Source organism: Triticum urartu, chromosome 2 (genome assembly GCF_003073215.2).
Source record: "Triticum urartu cultivar G1812 chromosome 2, Tu2.1, whole genome shotgun sequence".
NCBI classification, from domain to species: Eukaryota; Viridiplantae; Streptophyta; class Magnoliopsida; order Poales; family Poaceae; genus Triticum; species Triticum urartu.
The window spans coordinates 18009048-18023416 of NC_053023.1; the positions used below are offsets into that span (position 1 = coordinate 18009048).

At 47.0% G+C, this 14369-nt stretch overlaps 1 long non-coding RNA gene and 1 pseudogene across 1 annotated transcript; both read right to left on the reverse strand.

The window, feature by feature from the left end:
* Nucleotides 1-1324: 1324 nt before the first annotated feature.
* Nucleotides 1325-1463, reverse strand: LOC125541907 (annotated as a pseudogene).
* A 9827-nt stretch (nucleotides 1464-11290) lies between these two features.
* On the reverse strand, nucleotides 11291-12600 carry LOC125540709. Its single transcript, XR_007297363.1, has 3 exons — nucleotides 12451-12600; nucleotides 12200-12350; nucleotides 11291-11604 (listed from the first exon to the last, which is right to left on the reverse strand). It is a non-coding gene; the product is annotated as an uncharacterized LOC125540709 (long non-coding RNA).
* Between the last annotated feature and the right edge of the window lie 1769 nt (nucleotides 12601-14369).

A 14369-nucleotide genomic window follows, 5' to 3' on the forward strand; every position in this document is an offset into this window, starting at 1 on the left:
TCATCCCAGAACTTGAGGGGCATAGATGCGCCAGCTAGGAGGGCTAAACCAACCTCAACTATGTGTCGGTGCTTGCGTTCAGCAGAGCCATTCTGTTGATGAGCGTGAGGGCATGATACATGATGTGATATGCCAAGGTTTTGAAAGAAGGAATTTAATTTTTCATATTCCCCTCCCCAGTCCGACTGGACAACAATGATTTTACTATCAAATTTTCGTTCAACGAGAGCTTGAAAGTTCTGAAAGACTTGAAAAACATCGGATCTTTTCTTGAGAAGATAAATCCAAGAAAATTTGCTATAGTCATCTATGAAGCTCACATAGTAAGTGTATCTACCAACAGAACTAGGAGCAGGGCCCCACACATCAGAGAAGATTAATTGCAAGGGTTTGGTAGAAACACTAGTGGACATGGGATAAGGCAATTGATGACTTTTGGCACATTGACAAGAATCACAAATAGTTTCACGATCACGCTCACCAACAAATGGGAGCTTATTTTTCCTAAGCAGTTTTTCAACTAAAGAGAAAGCAGCATGTCCTAATCTATCGTGCCACCGTGTTGATGAGAGTTTGGCGGCACCATAGGCTTGTTTATTGAATCTTCTATGCTCCGGAATCAACGGGTAGAGCCCTCGAACGCATCTACCTCGATAGAGCACTTTCTTCGTTGCCTGATCCTTGATCAAGAAAAAATGAGGATGAAACTCAAGGAAGACATGGTTGTCAATGGCAATTCTATGAACAGAAAGAAGATTCTTGTCGGCACTAGGAACTAGCAAAATTTTCTTTATATGAAGTTTACGACGAGGGGTACTAAAAAGTGAGTGACCAACATGACTAATCCTCATACCTTCGCCGTTGGCGGTGTAGATGTGATCCTTGCCCCGGTATTTTTCCTTCATGGTGACCTTCTCGAGTTCGTTGGTGATGTGGTTGGTAGCCCCACTATCAACGTACCAGTTCGTGTCAATGCCGTAGGAGCCGTCCGCAGCCGCAGCAACCTTGTCCTCGTCTTGGGAGGAGTCCTCATCTTCATCGTAGTGGTACCAGCAGTCCTTGGCTGTGTGCCCAAGCTTGCCACAGATCTGGCAGCGGGGCGCATCAGGACGGGACCGGCTGGAGCCGCCGCCGCGGCGAGGCTTGGATTTGATGGAGCGGCCGCCGCGAGAGTTGGAGGAGCCGCCAGTGTTGTTGTTTCCTCCTGACCGCCCCTTGTTGCGGGGAGATCCACGCGAGCGAGAGCCACCACCACGACCGCGAGACGCGGCGTTGGCCGAAGACTTGAAGCCGCCGGAGGAGCCATGGAACTGCGCCATGCGCTGATCGAAGTTACTCAGCATGGCAAAGAGCTCGTCGAGGGTGACGGGCGTGACGCGGGCGTCGAGGGCGGAGACGAGCGGCTGGTAGTCGACGTCGAGGCCGTGGAGGATATACGAGATCAACTCGTCATCCTAGATGGGTTTTCCGGCGGCGGCGAGTTCATCAGCGAGGCCGCGCAGGGAGGCGAAGTAGGAGGCGACCGATTGGTTACCCTTCTGCGCATTGATGAGCGCAGTACTGATGTTGTTGACGCGGCTGAGGGACTGGGACGAGAACATGCCCGCCAAGGCCACCCAGAGGTCGCGCGCCGTGGTGATCGCGGTGACCGCGTCCAGCACCTCCTTGGACAGAGTACTCAGCAGATAGCCAAGCACTTGTTGATCCTCCCGGACCCAAAGTGGGTGGAGAGGGTTGGGCTCAGAGGACTCCTTGCCGTCCTTGTCCTTGGTGACGTGGAGTCGGGCCGGCTCCGGCGCGGTGCCGTCGACATAGCCGAAGACACCGGCGCCCCGCAGGTGGGGTGTGACCTGCGTGCGCCATAGCACGTAATTCGTGCGGTTGAGCTTCTCGGTGACCTGGCCATTGAGGCTAGGTTGAGCTGCGCCGGAGGATGAAGACATGTCTATGCACTAGATGCAATCAGGAGGCTAGATTGGAAGAGAAAGGCTCTGATTACCATGTGCGATGGCGGAAACGTCTTACCCTTTCCTGGGCGACGCGCTACGTGTTATATAGCAGGGACGCAATAACCCTGAGGCGCATACATGAGTTGGTTGAGAGGATAAGGAAGAATCGGGATACAACTTGAGGAGAAAGAAAAGCAAGAGATAGACTTGGTTACAACCGAATAGATATCATATCCTAGTTAAACTACCTCTGAACTATCCCTGAAGATCCTCTTCTGTCACGTATGCGCCATGTATGTTTAACAGAGAGAAGATACAATGTGGTAAATTATGTTTCCTCGAAACTGAAGTTCGTACGGATTTTCAACATCAGGGATACCGATGGAAATACGGCTCTCCATATGGCTGTATTGCAAGGACATCAACACATCTTTTGCCAGCTTATGCGGAGGAGGGAAGTATGTTTGAGCTTCACAAACAAGGAGGAGCTTACACCACTTGATCTTGCACAACTGAGCATCCCGCCAAGTATTTCATCAACGGTATGTATGTATATAATCCCCCTCGTCTTAATGGAGTCCACACTTTAATTTGCCACTTTCTTATTGTATAATATCTTTTGTTAATTCGGTTTCTTTTAACTTAGACTCTAAAGTATCTCTAGTATACATGTGTGTAGACCAGCTAAATACCCATGTGTAGCCACGGAAAAACATAGTTAGACATAGATACCCATGTGTAACTCACAATGTCTGCATGCCATGCTTGTTACTTTCTTGCGACAAATATCATCTTGGAGCCCATCCTCACTGCCCTCCTATGCTCCGCGGTCCACTACCGATGACGGAGGTCATGTTTCTGTGCTCCCATTTCATTGTTGACCATGTGAAATGACATTGGCCATCCAATGCTAGATATTAGTACTTCAATATATGCAATGGCATGACCTACAAATGCAAAAAACAAACGATATTGATATATTTGAAACATATACTGTTTTGTGTTGTAAGAAGAAATAAATGTGACGATTTCGACAACAATTATGCATATTCTCCTAGTAAAACTGCATGATCGCACCTCCGGCTACATCAGGAATTCTCGATTTATGATGTAATAACAAACGTATGCATGTATGATGCAGAGGTTGGTGGTTTTAGATTTTCTATTGCATGTATATATTTGTTATTACATCATAAATGCATACATTTGTTAATACATGATGTAATAACAGAAGAACAGCCCGGAAAAAAAATGGTACAAGGGTCATATGCATAATTGTTACTCCCTGAACTAAAATCACGACAGTTATTTTGGATCGAAGGGAGTATTATATTTGTTACTCTGCAAAGACCTCCCAGACTGGTAAGTTGGTACTTCTCTGAGGGCACATGTAATTCCATTATTCAGCAGCAAAAGGAGAGCCCCAAAAACAAATGGTATAAAGTCTCCTCCCGTGGGCAGCTCAAGGTGGCCCAAATATAAGGTTGCAAAGTGAAGTTCTTTCTGGGCAAAAGATTGTTGATGACCAATGAGAGCTTTATAGGCTTTGAAAGAAGAATATTGCTCACTGCCTTAGATATAGCTCCATGTATCAAAGGAACCTCTTTCTTCATGGCTAGAAAGATTAGCATAGAGGTTTTCCTTCGGAGTATACACCAGGTAAGCTTTATGACAGCTAGGAAGGTGAAATAGATTCTCTAGATATTCTTGTTGAAGGGCGTGGTGCACAGTCATATTAGCGATCTTGACATAGGTTACCGAGTGACAACATTCAAAGTGCAGACATGCATCATGCCAGAGATCAGCCCATGATCAGCACATCCTTTGAAAGGAGTAGGAGCTAGCTAGGGTTCAGAATGGGAGAGATAGTCAGTCAAGACTCCAGCTGTGATGGCTTGTTAGTGCTAAGGTGTTACGTGCACAATAGCTTCACTAGTAGCAGGGGTTTTCTGCAAATACCATGTAGCCGTACTCGGTCGATCCTAGTTCATTAAAATGAAGGGTCTGTTTAGGACACATCTAGATGTGACATATTTATGTCACATCTAAGCTGATTTTCACTCTGTTTGTGGTCCATTTTCTTTTGTCCTAGTTTTTTTTTCTTGTTGCTCCATTATATATTTGTGAGAGGTTAGATGTGACATTCTTAAAAAACATCTAGATGTGAATTAGACAAACTGTAAAATGAATCCAACAGCCTGCTCTTGGGTTTCCAAGATTCCACTTAAGAGTGGTTTTCACTGGATAATGTCACAGTTTTGTGCGACATAGACAAAAATCTAATGTGCGAGAGGCACGACAGTGGAGCATTGGGAGTAGCCTTACTCTATAATTTCACTATAATTACTTGGCCTAAGTCTCATGGAGAATATTTCAAGATATTATATACTTTCTATTGAGAACTAAAATTAAGTTTGGCGAATGTCATGTCCCTACCATATAGTATCTCACTAATTGAGTTTGTCCATGCCCTTACTCACAGGCTGCTCCGTATTTGATTATGAACAGCCTCATAGTTGCCGGAGCGGACTGGGGCACCTACCGACGCGATCACTTGGCTAGAAACCTGTCAAAACGCGAGGAAGGGAAGGAACCCGAAACGATCGGACGTGATCACTTGGCTAGAAGCATGGCAAAACATGAGGAGGAGAAGGAATCCCAAACGATCGGCAAGTCCGCTGGCGTGCTGGGCGTCTGCGCGGTGCTCATCTTGACCGCGCGCCTTTCACTGTGGCGCCTTTCTACGATACTAACAAGGAGAAGAGCATGCCTATGCGGTTTGCTTACAGGATATTCGCAATGTCCGACTTCGCCGCATTCGGATTCGCCGCGGCAGCCATATCTTCCTGCACGTTCGCCGGGTTTCCCTTCCTGGACCGGACCAAACGCTTCTTGTACTTCAGCACCGGATACCTGTTCCTGCTTTTCGCCGCCATGTTCATGATCCTCGTCTTCATGGGGGGAGTCTATCTGGCGGTTCGCCCGGTGGTCGACAGCGCCACTCTCGCCTACGTCTATCTGCCTGGTGTGCTATACCCATGCGCGTTGCTGCTGATTCGCGCGCTGGGTTCCAGACTGCTTCTCCATATGTGGGCGCTAACCTCGAGGCTTGGTTACCCGGGGTGGTTCTGTGCCCTACCTTGCCTGCTCCCCCCGCCGCGCCGAGGTCGTGACCATATATATCGCGCGCTTTACGTGAGATGCTCGTCCAGGTTCTTTTTCTTTTTCACAGTGTTCATTCTTCTGGCGGTGCTTGCACTACTGTTGGCCAAGACGAACATACCAGCACGTTAGCTGGTGTGGCACACACCCGCTTATGGTTGGTGATCAGAGAGATCTGTGGCGTCATTTCCTGCTTCATGTAACGTGTTTCAATGATCATTGCCTGCTGGATAATGTGTCATTTTTGTCTTGATCTCGTGTCGTCCGCCAATGCATTCTCGTGTTTGTGCACTTGTTGGCCGTGTGCATTGCACATCTGATTTTATTTTGTCCGGTCATTACTTTGCTTGCGCTCTTATGGCCCATCTAATCCGCATGGGTTGTAGTATTGGAAGAGATAGGCCACGCGCTTGTCGTTGCTTATTTCTATTTTCCTTCCAAGTTTGATGTCAAACAGATATGGCATTTTCTATTTAGCGTTGCAGGCGTCCGTTATAGGCAAATTTACAAACGGGCGCCTGCAGCACCCCGCGCTGGGCCGGCCCATTATAGTGTATTCTCATTGTACAGAAAAAAAATTGGTGCGCTCACTGAGAATCGAACCAGAGACCTCGTTGTTCGACGAGATTTTGTGCTATATATAGTACGAAAATAATGAATAAATAATTCTAAAAAAAGGAGTTGTCTTAATGATAATGTGCCCAGATGATATACGTACATTTGTAACGCATGGAGCAAGGAGTTCCTTTGCACGTGTACAAGCCCTTAGATCAAAATATTGCATGTTCCATGCATGCATGTGCAGATGCATGACAAAACCACCTACGTGCGTACTAGCACATGATATGACTTGGTACAGGCCAGTGCATACGCGCATGACGTTTGTACGTGGTTCCAGAACCCGGCGTACATACAATACATCAAATATGGGTACACCAGTCGGCCAAGTATGCATGCGCGAGTACCTAAATACCGTAGGCCTGGCGAACTCAGATTCACACGTATGGAGAGGAACAGACCTACCAGCAGCCACGTGAACTAGGTGTGTATCAGGTAATTGTTTTTGTGTACAGATTTATACGTCAAGAAGAGCCGACGACGAGATAAGCATCGCCACGAGATAGAAAGGATTGGGACGAGCCAAAGCTAAAAGATCGGGATGTCCCATCGCCACGCATCCATATCTCCTCCATTAAAATCGGGAGCAGCCGTTCCTGATGCATGACTCGGCGGCCTACCTCCACTGCCTATATATATCCATGCATCGGATCGCAGAGACGGGGGAGAGACGCAGAGACGCCACAAGGCCGCCGCCCTTCACAACGCACACACCCATCCATCAAGAGATCATCCATTCATCACGCACATCCATTCGTCGCGGGTGCTACATCCATCCGTCGCCGGCGCACTCACCAGCCACCAAGCACGCATCCATCCAACTCACCAGCCAGCCATCACGCCCATCCATCCAACACACGGCAAACCCCTCACAAAACACCAGAGGCAAAACGCATCTTGCAGGAACCGCAGCCGCAACGGACACCGCCGGCCATCCGTACAAGGGCGGCAAGGACTTCGGCGATATGAACACCAAGCTCACGTTCCTGAAGGGTGAGATTTTGATCTAATACATCTATTTCCTTCTGTCTCCTCTCTAGCATGCATGCGCTACGCGGAAAATATGTGCCGATCACCGGAGATGACCCTCGTGTGATCCCATCGCCGCCGCCGGAGATGACGGCTCCGAAACAGCAAACTGCACCGACACCGCCGGAGATCGTCTACGCCAAGCCTTTTATTTTCAGGTGTCATGTTCTTAGCTGGAGATGACTCAGGAGCTGCCGGAGCTCGCCAACTACGCGGCTCAACCGCTAGCCCCGGCGCTCTACCATGGCGGCCTTCATGGCGCTCAGCGAATAGCCCACGGTGTACAGGTCGCGACGCACAGATTGCGACGAACAGGGCCACTGTGAACAGGTTCGCGGCAAAGGATACACACGCATACAGGTTTTGCATCACGTTCTTGGAGGAGACGGCATGGCAGAACCGGAGCTCGCTGACGACGCAGCCCGAGTCTCGCTTTTCCCTTCATGACGCACAGATTGCGATGAACAAGGCCACGGTGGACAGCTTTTGTGTCACACTCTTGGAGGGGACGGTGCGGCGGAACCGGAGCTCGCCGACAACACAGCCCCCGCATTTTGCATCACGACGTACAGATCCTTGGTGGAACCAATATCCGCAACGTCGGGTCTAAGACCGGTTCTTCCTTTAGGGGGCCCGCGTCCCCGACGAACAGGTCAATGGCGTACAGATCCATCACTGAACCGAAGATTGCAACGACGCTGTCCAAGACCGGTCCCTCCTTCGAGAGGCGCACCCACCATGGCGGACAGGTCCTTAGTGTACAGGTCCATGGCATCGCCGGTGCACAGGTCACTCTTTCACGTAGTACCAGCCCAAGGCGATGCGGCCTTTGCGACACCACTTTCCACGGCCCTGTGAGGCGGCGCCTTTGCCTTGGCAGACCGCCAAATACTTGGCGTCTAGCCAAGATGAGGCGCCAACCACCCCGGCCACGCTAATGTGAGCGTGTGTCAGTTTATTTTTACACTGACGCCGATCTCCCAAAACCGTTACTCCCGCAAGGCGTAGCCCCTTGAACACCCCGATGAAGCAACAGGTCATCAAGAAGTCTGAGCTGACCGCGACCCATGCTACCCCAACACCAACTACTCCAACGCCGCCAAGACCGACGAGGCACGACGGCGAGGGCGGGCGCGGCCACCGCTAAGGCCACGCCACTTGCGGTGCGTGTACCGACGAGGACACGGGCTCTGCCGCTACCCACACACACATCACCATCATCATGCATGGAGGACGAGAAGCGAAGACGACCGCTACCCACACACACATCACCATCATCATGCATGGAGGACGAGAAGCGAAGACGACGAAGACGACCACACAGCTTAATCGGAGGTATCTCGCGGAGCAACCCGCAGGAGTAATTAACCGGGAGCCTTCCGAGGCCCCGGGAACCAGGAGACCGCAATCGCCATAGTCAGGCTGGCCGCGCTAGTAGGCCACAGAGCGCACTTTTTCTTTACGGGATCTTGTACTTTTGTTTTTCCAATGAGATTAATGAAATCCTTGTTTCCCGCATCCTTTTCATTGTGTACTCAGTACACTGGCACGCCCGCAATTTTTCATTTTCCCTGGCGCGTGGAGAGATAGTAACACGACAACCATCGTTGTTTGTTATTATTTTTCTTGTCAAACACTCGTTGGAACAGATTCTTTCGCACAACCACGGGAGCAACTAGTTAACGAGCGCTCCTTTGGGAGCCTCACAACGATCAGCGCCACTTGGCGCGCTCTCAGCCATTCGCCACGTGTCGCATTCTGGACACTCCCTTTAGATTTTATTTTTTTTATTTTTCCGCACGCGTTTTTGGCTTTTTGAACGTGTTTTTTTTCTTTCACGAAAGTTACGGTTTGTTTCCGCGAGAGGCACGGTTGTGCTTTAGCGAGAGTCACGGCCGTGCCTTTCGGAAACGAAAAAAAAAACGCATTTTCTCTCTTTTTTTTTCTTTCGCGAGAGTCACGGTTTTGCTTCCGCAAGAGGCACGGTTGTGCTTCTGCGAGAGTCACGGCCGTGCCACTCGGAAAGGGAAAAACAAAACGTGTTTTCTGTTTTTTTGCGAGAGTCGTGGTTTTGCCTCCGCGAGAGGCACGGTTGTGCTTTCGCGAGAGTCACGGCCGTGCCTCTCAGAAAGGGAAAAAAATTACGTGTTTTCTTTTTTTTTTCTTTCGCGAGAGTCACGGTTTGCTTCTGCGGGAGACACGGTTGTGCTTTCGCGAAGTCACGGCCGTGCCTCTCGGAAACGGAAAAAACACGTTTTCTGTTTTTTTTTTCCTTCCATGAGAGTCACGGTTTTGCTTCCACGAGAGGCACATGTGTGATTTCGCGAGAGGCACGGGCGTGCCTCTTTCGGAAAGGGAAAAAAACCATGCTCCCGGTTCGGTTTTTTCGCCCGGTTTTTTCGTTCAGTTTTTTTCGTGAAAAAAAAAGTTCGTCAAAACCTATCAACATGGGATCTAGTTTTGAAAATCTCGACGCGAGGAATCCAATGGTGAAAACGGTTTGAGATTTGGACGCACGGTTTAAAAGATAAAACGTTTTGAATAAACAGATCTACGAAAAAGGGAAAATTTCGAGGTTGTGACAAGTGGCACGCTGCATGTACGCCACTTGTCGCGACCTGAGAAAGTGGAGTGTTCTTTGCAACTAGTACTCCTTAATTAGTGATTTCGCACAACCACCGTCCCAGCAAGCGCGATGTGATAGACTTCAACTCTTTACATCTTTCATTCCTTGCCTCCCTCTTTTTTTTCTCGCTTTCCTTTTTTCATTTTTGTTTTCTGTTTTTTCTTTCTTCTTCTTCCTAGTTTATTTCCTTATCAATTTTTTTTTGTTTTCCCTTTTCTTAAATGCGTGAACCTTTTTTCAAATTGATGGTGTTTTTGTTTTCAAAATCAATGAACTTTTTTTCTATATTTTAGTGAACTATTTTAACAAATGATGATTTTTTTTCAAATTCAATGAACTTTTTTTCAATTTTAATGACCTTTTTCCAAATCCGAAGAACTATTTTCCGATTTGATGAACTTTTCTCAAACCCGATGAACTTTTTTTCAAATTCGATGAACTTTATGCGAATTTGATTAAGAATTTTCAAATTCGATGAACTCTTTTTTAAATCCGATGAACTTTTTTGCAAAGTTGATGAACTTTTTCCAGATCAAGTGACTTTTTTTCAAATCTGCTGAACTTTTTTTAAATTTGATGAAGAGTTTTCAAATCCGATGAACTTTTTTTCAAATTTGATGAACTTTTTTCAAATCTGTTAACTTTTTTGAAACTCGTGGTCGTTTTCATTGTTGTGAACTTTTTCAAAATTTGTGCACTTTTTCCATTTCATGAACTTTTGTTTTTGAATTCGTGAACTTATTTGAATACATGAACTTTTTTTACATTGGCGAACTTTTTTATGCATGTTCTTCAACTATCCAATTTTTTTATATATTTTGCATACATTCACTTTTTTATCAATGTTTTCAAATAATTCAAAAAACTAAGCGAGATAAGTAGCGCTGCTACGGTGGTTCTTAAATAAAGTCGCGCTAAAGTGAATTAGTAGCAGCCAGTAGATGTACCGGTTGGGTAAACTCGAACACGATTGTGAGGTCGTGAGGTCAATTCACAGAGAAACACCGTTTTTAGATGTTTTTTTAGTGTGGACTGTGAGCAATTTTTTGAGCGAGCTTTTTGCGGTCGCAGGACTGTACATTTCGTGGGCCGGCCTAGCATCGGACGCTGCAGGCGCCAGGAGCGCGAACGGGCGCCTGCAGTGCCGTATAGGGGCTCCCAACAGATATGCTCTGTCTTGGGCTCAATACACATAGGGCTTGATCAAATTTTGTCACAGTTGAAAGTCCACCCTTAACATGTAACTGATGGCCCATTGTCATTTTTTTTTGTCCTAGTTGCAACTCCACCCAAACATGCATTTTTTGTCCCAATTGCAAGCCTATCTTTGATATGCAACTTGGCCCAACCCATTTTCTCCTATTTGCAAGTCCAGACCTCGACACACAACTAGGGATGGATTTTTTTTGTCCCGGATGCAACTCCACCCCTCGACATGCAACTAGGGGAGGCTCCCAACAGATATGCTCTGTCTTGGGCTCAATACACATAGGGCTTGATCAAATTTTGTCACAGTTGAAAGTCCACCCTTAACATGTAACTGATGGCCCATTGTCATTTTTTTTTGTCCTAGTTGCAACTCCACCCAAACATGCATTTTTTGTCCCAATTGCAAGCCTATCTTTGATATGCAACTTGGCCCAACCCATTTTCTCCTATTTGCAAGTCCAGACCTCGACACACAACTAGGGATGGATTTTTTTTGTCCCGGATGCAACTCCACCCCTCGACATGCAACTAGGGGATCGTCCTTTTTTTGGTTCCGGTTGAAAGTCCACTCTCGATACGAAAGTGGGCCCAAACCACATTTATTTTGGAACGGAGGGAGTATATGTATTCCGAAAGATGGTCTGAAATCTCGTATTCAGCTAGCTAGCAGTACGCAGCTCTGATTGGAGAAAAAAGGTGAAACGACCATGGAAGATATATTAGTCACATTGCCATTCTTTGCATATTACATTAGAGCACACTTTCAGAGTACACATGGCTTCACAGCCTGATGGCCTCACAAGCAGTTCATATGTCGCAAACACGAGTACAGAAACAAGCCGTTCTTATTTTACAAGCCAATTTCTTGCGCAGAAGAGAGGTTGGTCTTGGGCATGGATTTTAAGTGCATAGTCCTCTGATTGTCTACGGTCGCTACGGCGCTGCCGTGTATGATTATATCGGTGTCAGATGCAACTTTGTGTAGCAGCGCCGTGTAGAAAGGTTCCATACCTTCAAAGGAAACAAATAGTAGTAATTAGTACTGATACCCCATATATAGAAGAGAAGTCAAAATGAGCAAAAGCACACTTATAAAAGACAAGAAAATCCTCTTATATACTCCGAACTGAAACCACGACAGATATTTTGGAATGGAGGGAGAAGTAATATACTATTCTCCAAACATTTTTTAAATATAGGTCCCTACTTTGGAACAACCCAAATGAAAATAGTACTCCTGCTATTGCGTGGAATTAGCAAGCATGTCACATGAACTGGTCACAGACGACTGGCTAATCATTTGCTAGCTAGGAAACTTCTCAGGAGATGCTAAATAAGTCCACTCTGCATTTAGCGTCCATATTTCCTCGCTCATAACCTCACAAGCAAGCAAATTGTAAGATTAATTTCACAGAAAGCATATATATTCCGGCCGGTGGATCAAAAACATAATAATGGCAACGAAGACAAGACAGACACTTGTAGTAATCTACTCCCTCTGTAAACTAATATAAAAGTGTTTAGATGACTAAAGTAGTGATCTAAACGCTCTTCTATTAGTTTATAGAGGAAGTACTAATAAAGATGGCAAAGGGGAGACATGCACCTGCTATTGCGTTTCCTCGTCTCGTATATAAACAATCCAGATCCCACCGTCGGGGTCGACAACCAGCACACGAATAGGCGGAGCTTCGTCGGCTGGATCGTGGCCGGGAGGAGGCGGCGGCGGGGGCGCCATGAATGATATAGAGTAACGTCTTGAGAACGAAACAAAACGAACAGAGCACGCACGTAAGAAGACGGAATGAAATGGAAAAATAGGTTCAAAGAAGAAGGAAAGGAAGCTCAGGAGGGCACCGTTGCGCGGCGGAGATCTTGTGCTGCGTATGTGGTGCGATGAGGTCGGCCGGCCGGCCGTCTCCGCTGCGCGGTTGAGGAGGAGAACTCGATCGGGGTTGCGCTCGGGGTGGAGTAAGAGAGGAAGGAGATGGAAGGCGTGCTGGTGGTTTGCCCGGAGCTGGAGAGGCACGGCGGCAGTCTATTTGTAGGTTTTGTGCCACTAGTACTAGCGCGTAGTACGCGGGGGGCAGTGGCGGTTGGGTGGGACAGGTGGCGCCCTACCCCGGTACGTACGCTTGCTTGTGTAGGTGGAGAACGCACGCACGTACGCATCTCCGGAGAGAGGTAAAGGTAGAGAGAGAGAGAGAGAGAGAGAGTTGTTTATCCTCCTCGTATCGTATGCATTGCACGTAGTAGTTTCGACGTACGAGCTCGCACGTCGCGTCTCATGACCCGGCCGCCGCCAGCAGCCCAGCGAGCGTGCATGCATGCCCCTCGCGTACGTCCGCACGCCGTCCAGGTGCACGTACGCGTGGTCTACGCGTGAGTTACACTGACAGCGCGCGGCTCTGGCCATTATTTCTTGGTATGTTCCGCTCTCTTTCTTTCAGGAGTTCTTTTTTTTTTGCGAGATTCTTTCTTTCAGGAGTTTCAAGGGCAAAGCTGCTTACTTTTAAAGGTAGCGGCGTGAAAGTTTGGCCGGGTACACGCATAATAGTTTGTAGTTCTTTTTGGCGGAAATCACCCCAGAACTATACTAAAGAACAGCAGTGATACAAGGCACCCTCACAGGATAAGAAAGTTACAATCGGGTCCTTAGGAAGTCCAACCAATCACAACACCACCGTGAACTGAAGGCGTGCCGTCCAGCTGTCACAGCGTCTCCCTCGGAGCCGGCCTGACCTTGGATTTGGGGACGAATTTGCCGGAAACGAAAAGTCTTCAAAGTTACGGTCCACATGAACCAGCACGTCAGTGAGGAAGTAGATCAAACCACCGCTATCTTCATTGCCTTCCTCGCTGGCGAGCCAGAGGGAAATAGTCCTAGAATCATTCTTGTACAGAAAGCCACCACACACCTCGTCAACAGCGCCGGAGCAAACGCCAATGAAGCGGGGAAGAATTCTGTTTTGTGATTTATACTAATATCCTAACATATTGCGGCATATTTCTCACATGTATTAATTAGTTGGTATCTGCCCTGAACAGGAAAACAACCCTTATTTGTGGCGAAATTCTTTTGTAGCAGAAGATGGTGCTTGCTTGATCAAATATGGGAACGTGTTAATTACCTTTCCGGAACAGATAGAAACGTGTGTTCTCAGCTGCAATAATCTGCTGCGTCATGTTTATTACTTCCAGTCCAAGGCAAAGGCAGTTTGGGGCTAATGCGAGCTAATAACTTGCCACATTTATAGGCTTTCTTTGGTTCATAGGATAGGATTATCATAAGAATAGAAAAGTTGTAGAAAATAAGGTGACATGAATCTCAAATCCTATTAATAGGAATAGAAAAGAAGATGTCATTTGGTTCACATTATAGAAAATTTTCCATCAAATCCAGGCTAATGTTCATTTTTCTTTGAAATATGGAGGACAAGAATCAATCCTATGTAGAAATGGAAATACATTTCTATGAACCAAAGAACTCTAAAGAAAAAAATTATAAAAATCCTATCATATAAATTTCCTACGAAATTCCTTCAAGGAGGTCGTAGGAGTTGCCATATTTTTTTTTAGAAAAAAGAGGATGACCCCCGGCCTTTGCATTTGGGATATGCATGCGGCCATTTTATTGATTATTCTCGAGGACCTTACAAAGTAGAAGAACAATATGTCTAAATCCGCCATCTTGGCAACATCTGCCGCTACTCCTATTCAAATGATGAAGGGGTGCAAGCTGGGCCACATACCCAGACCTCTCACCTAAGCTTAAC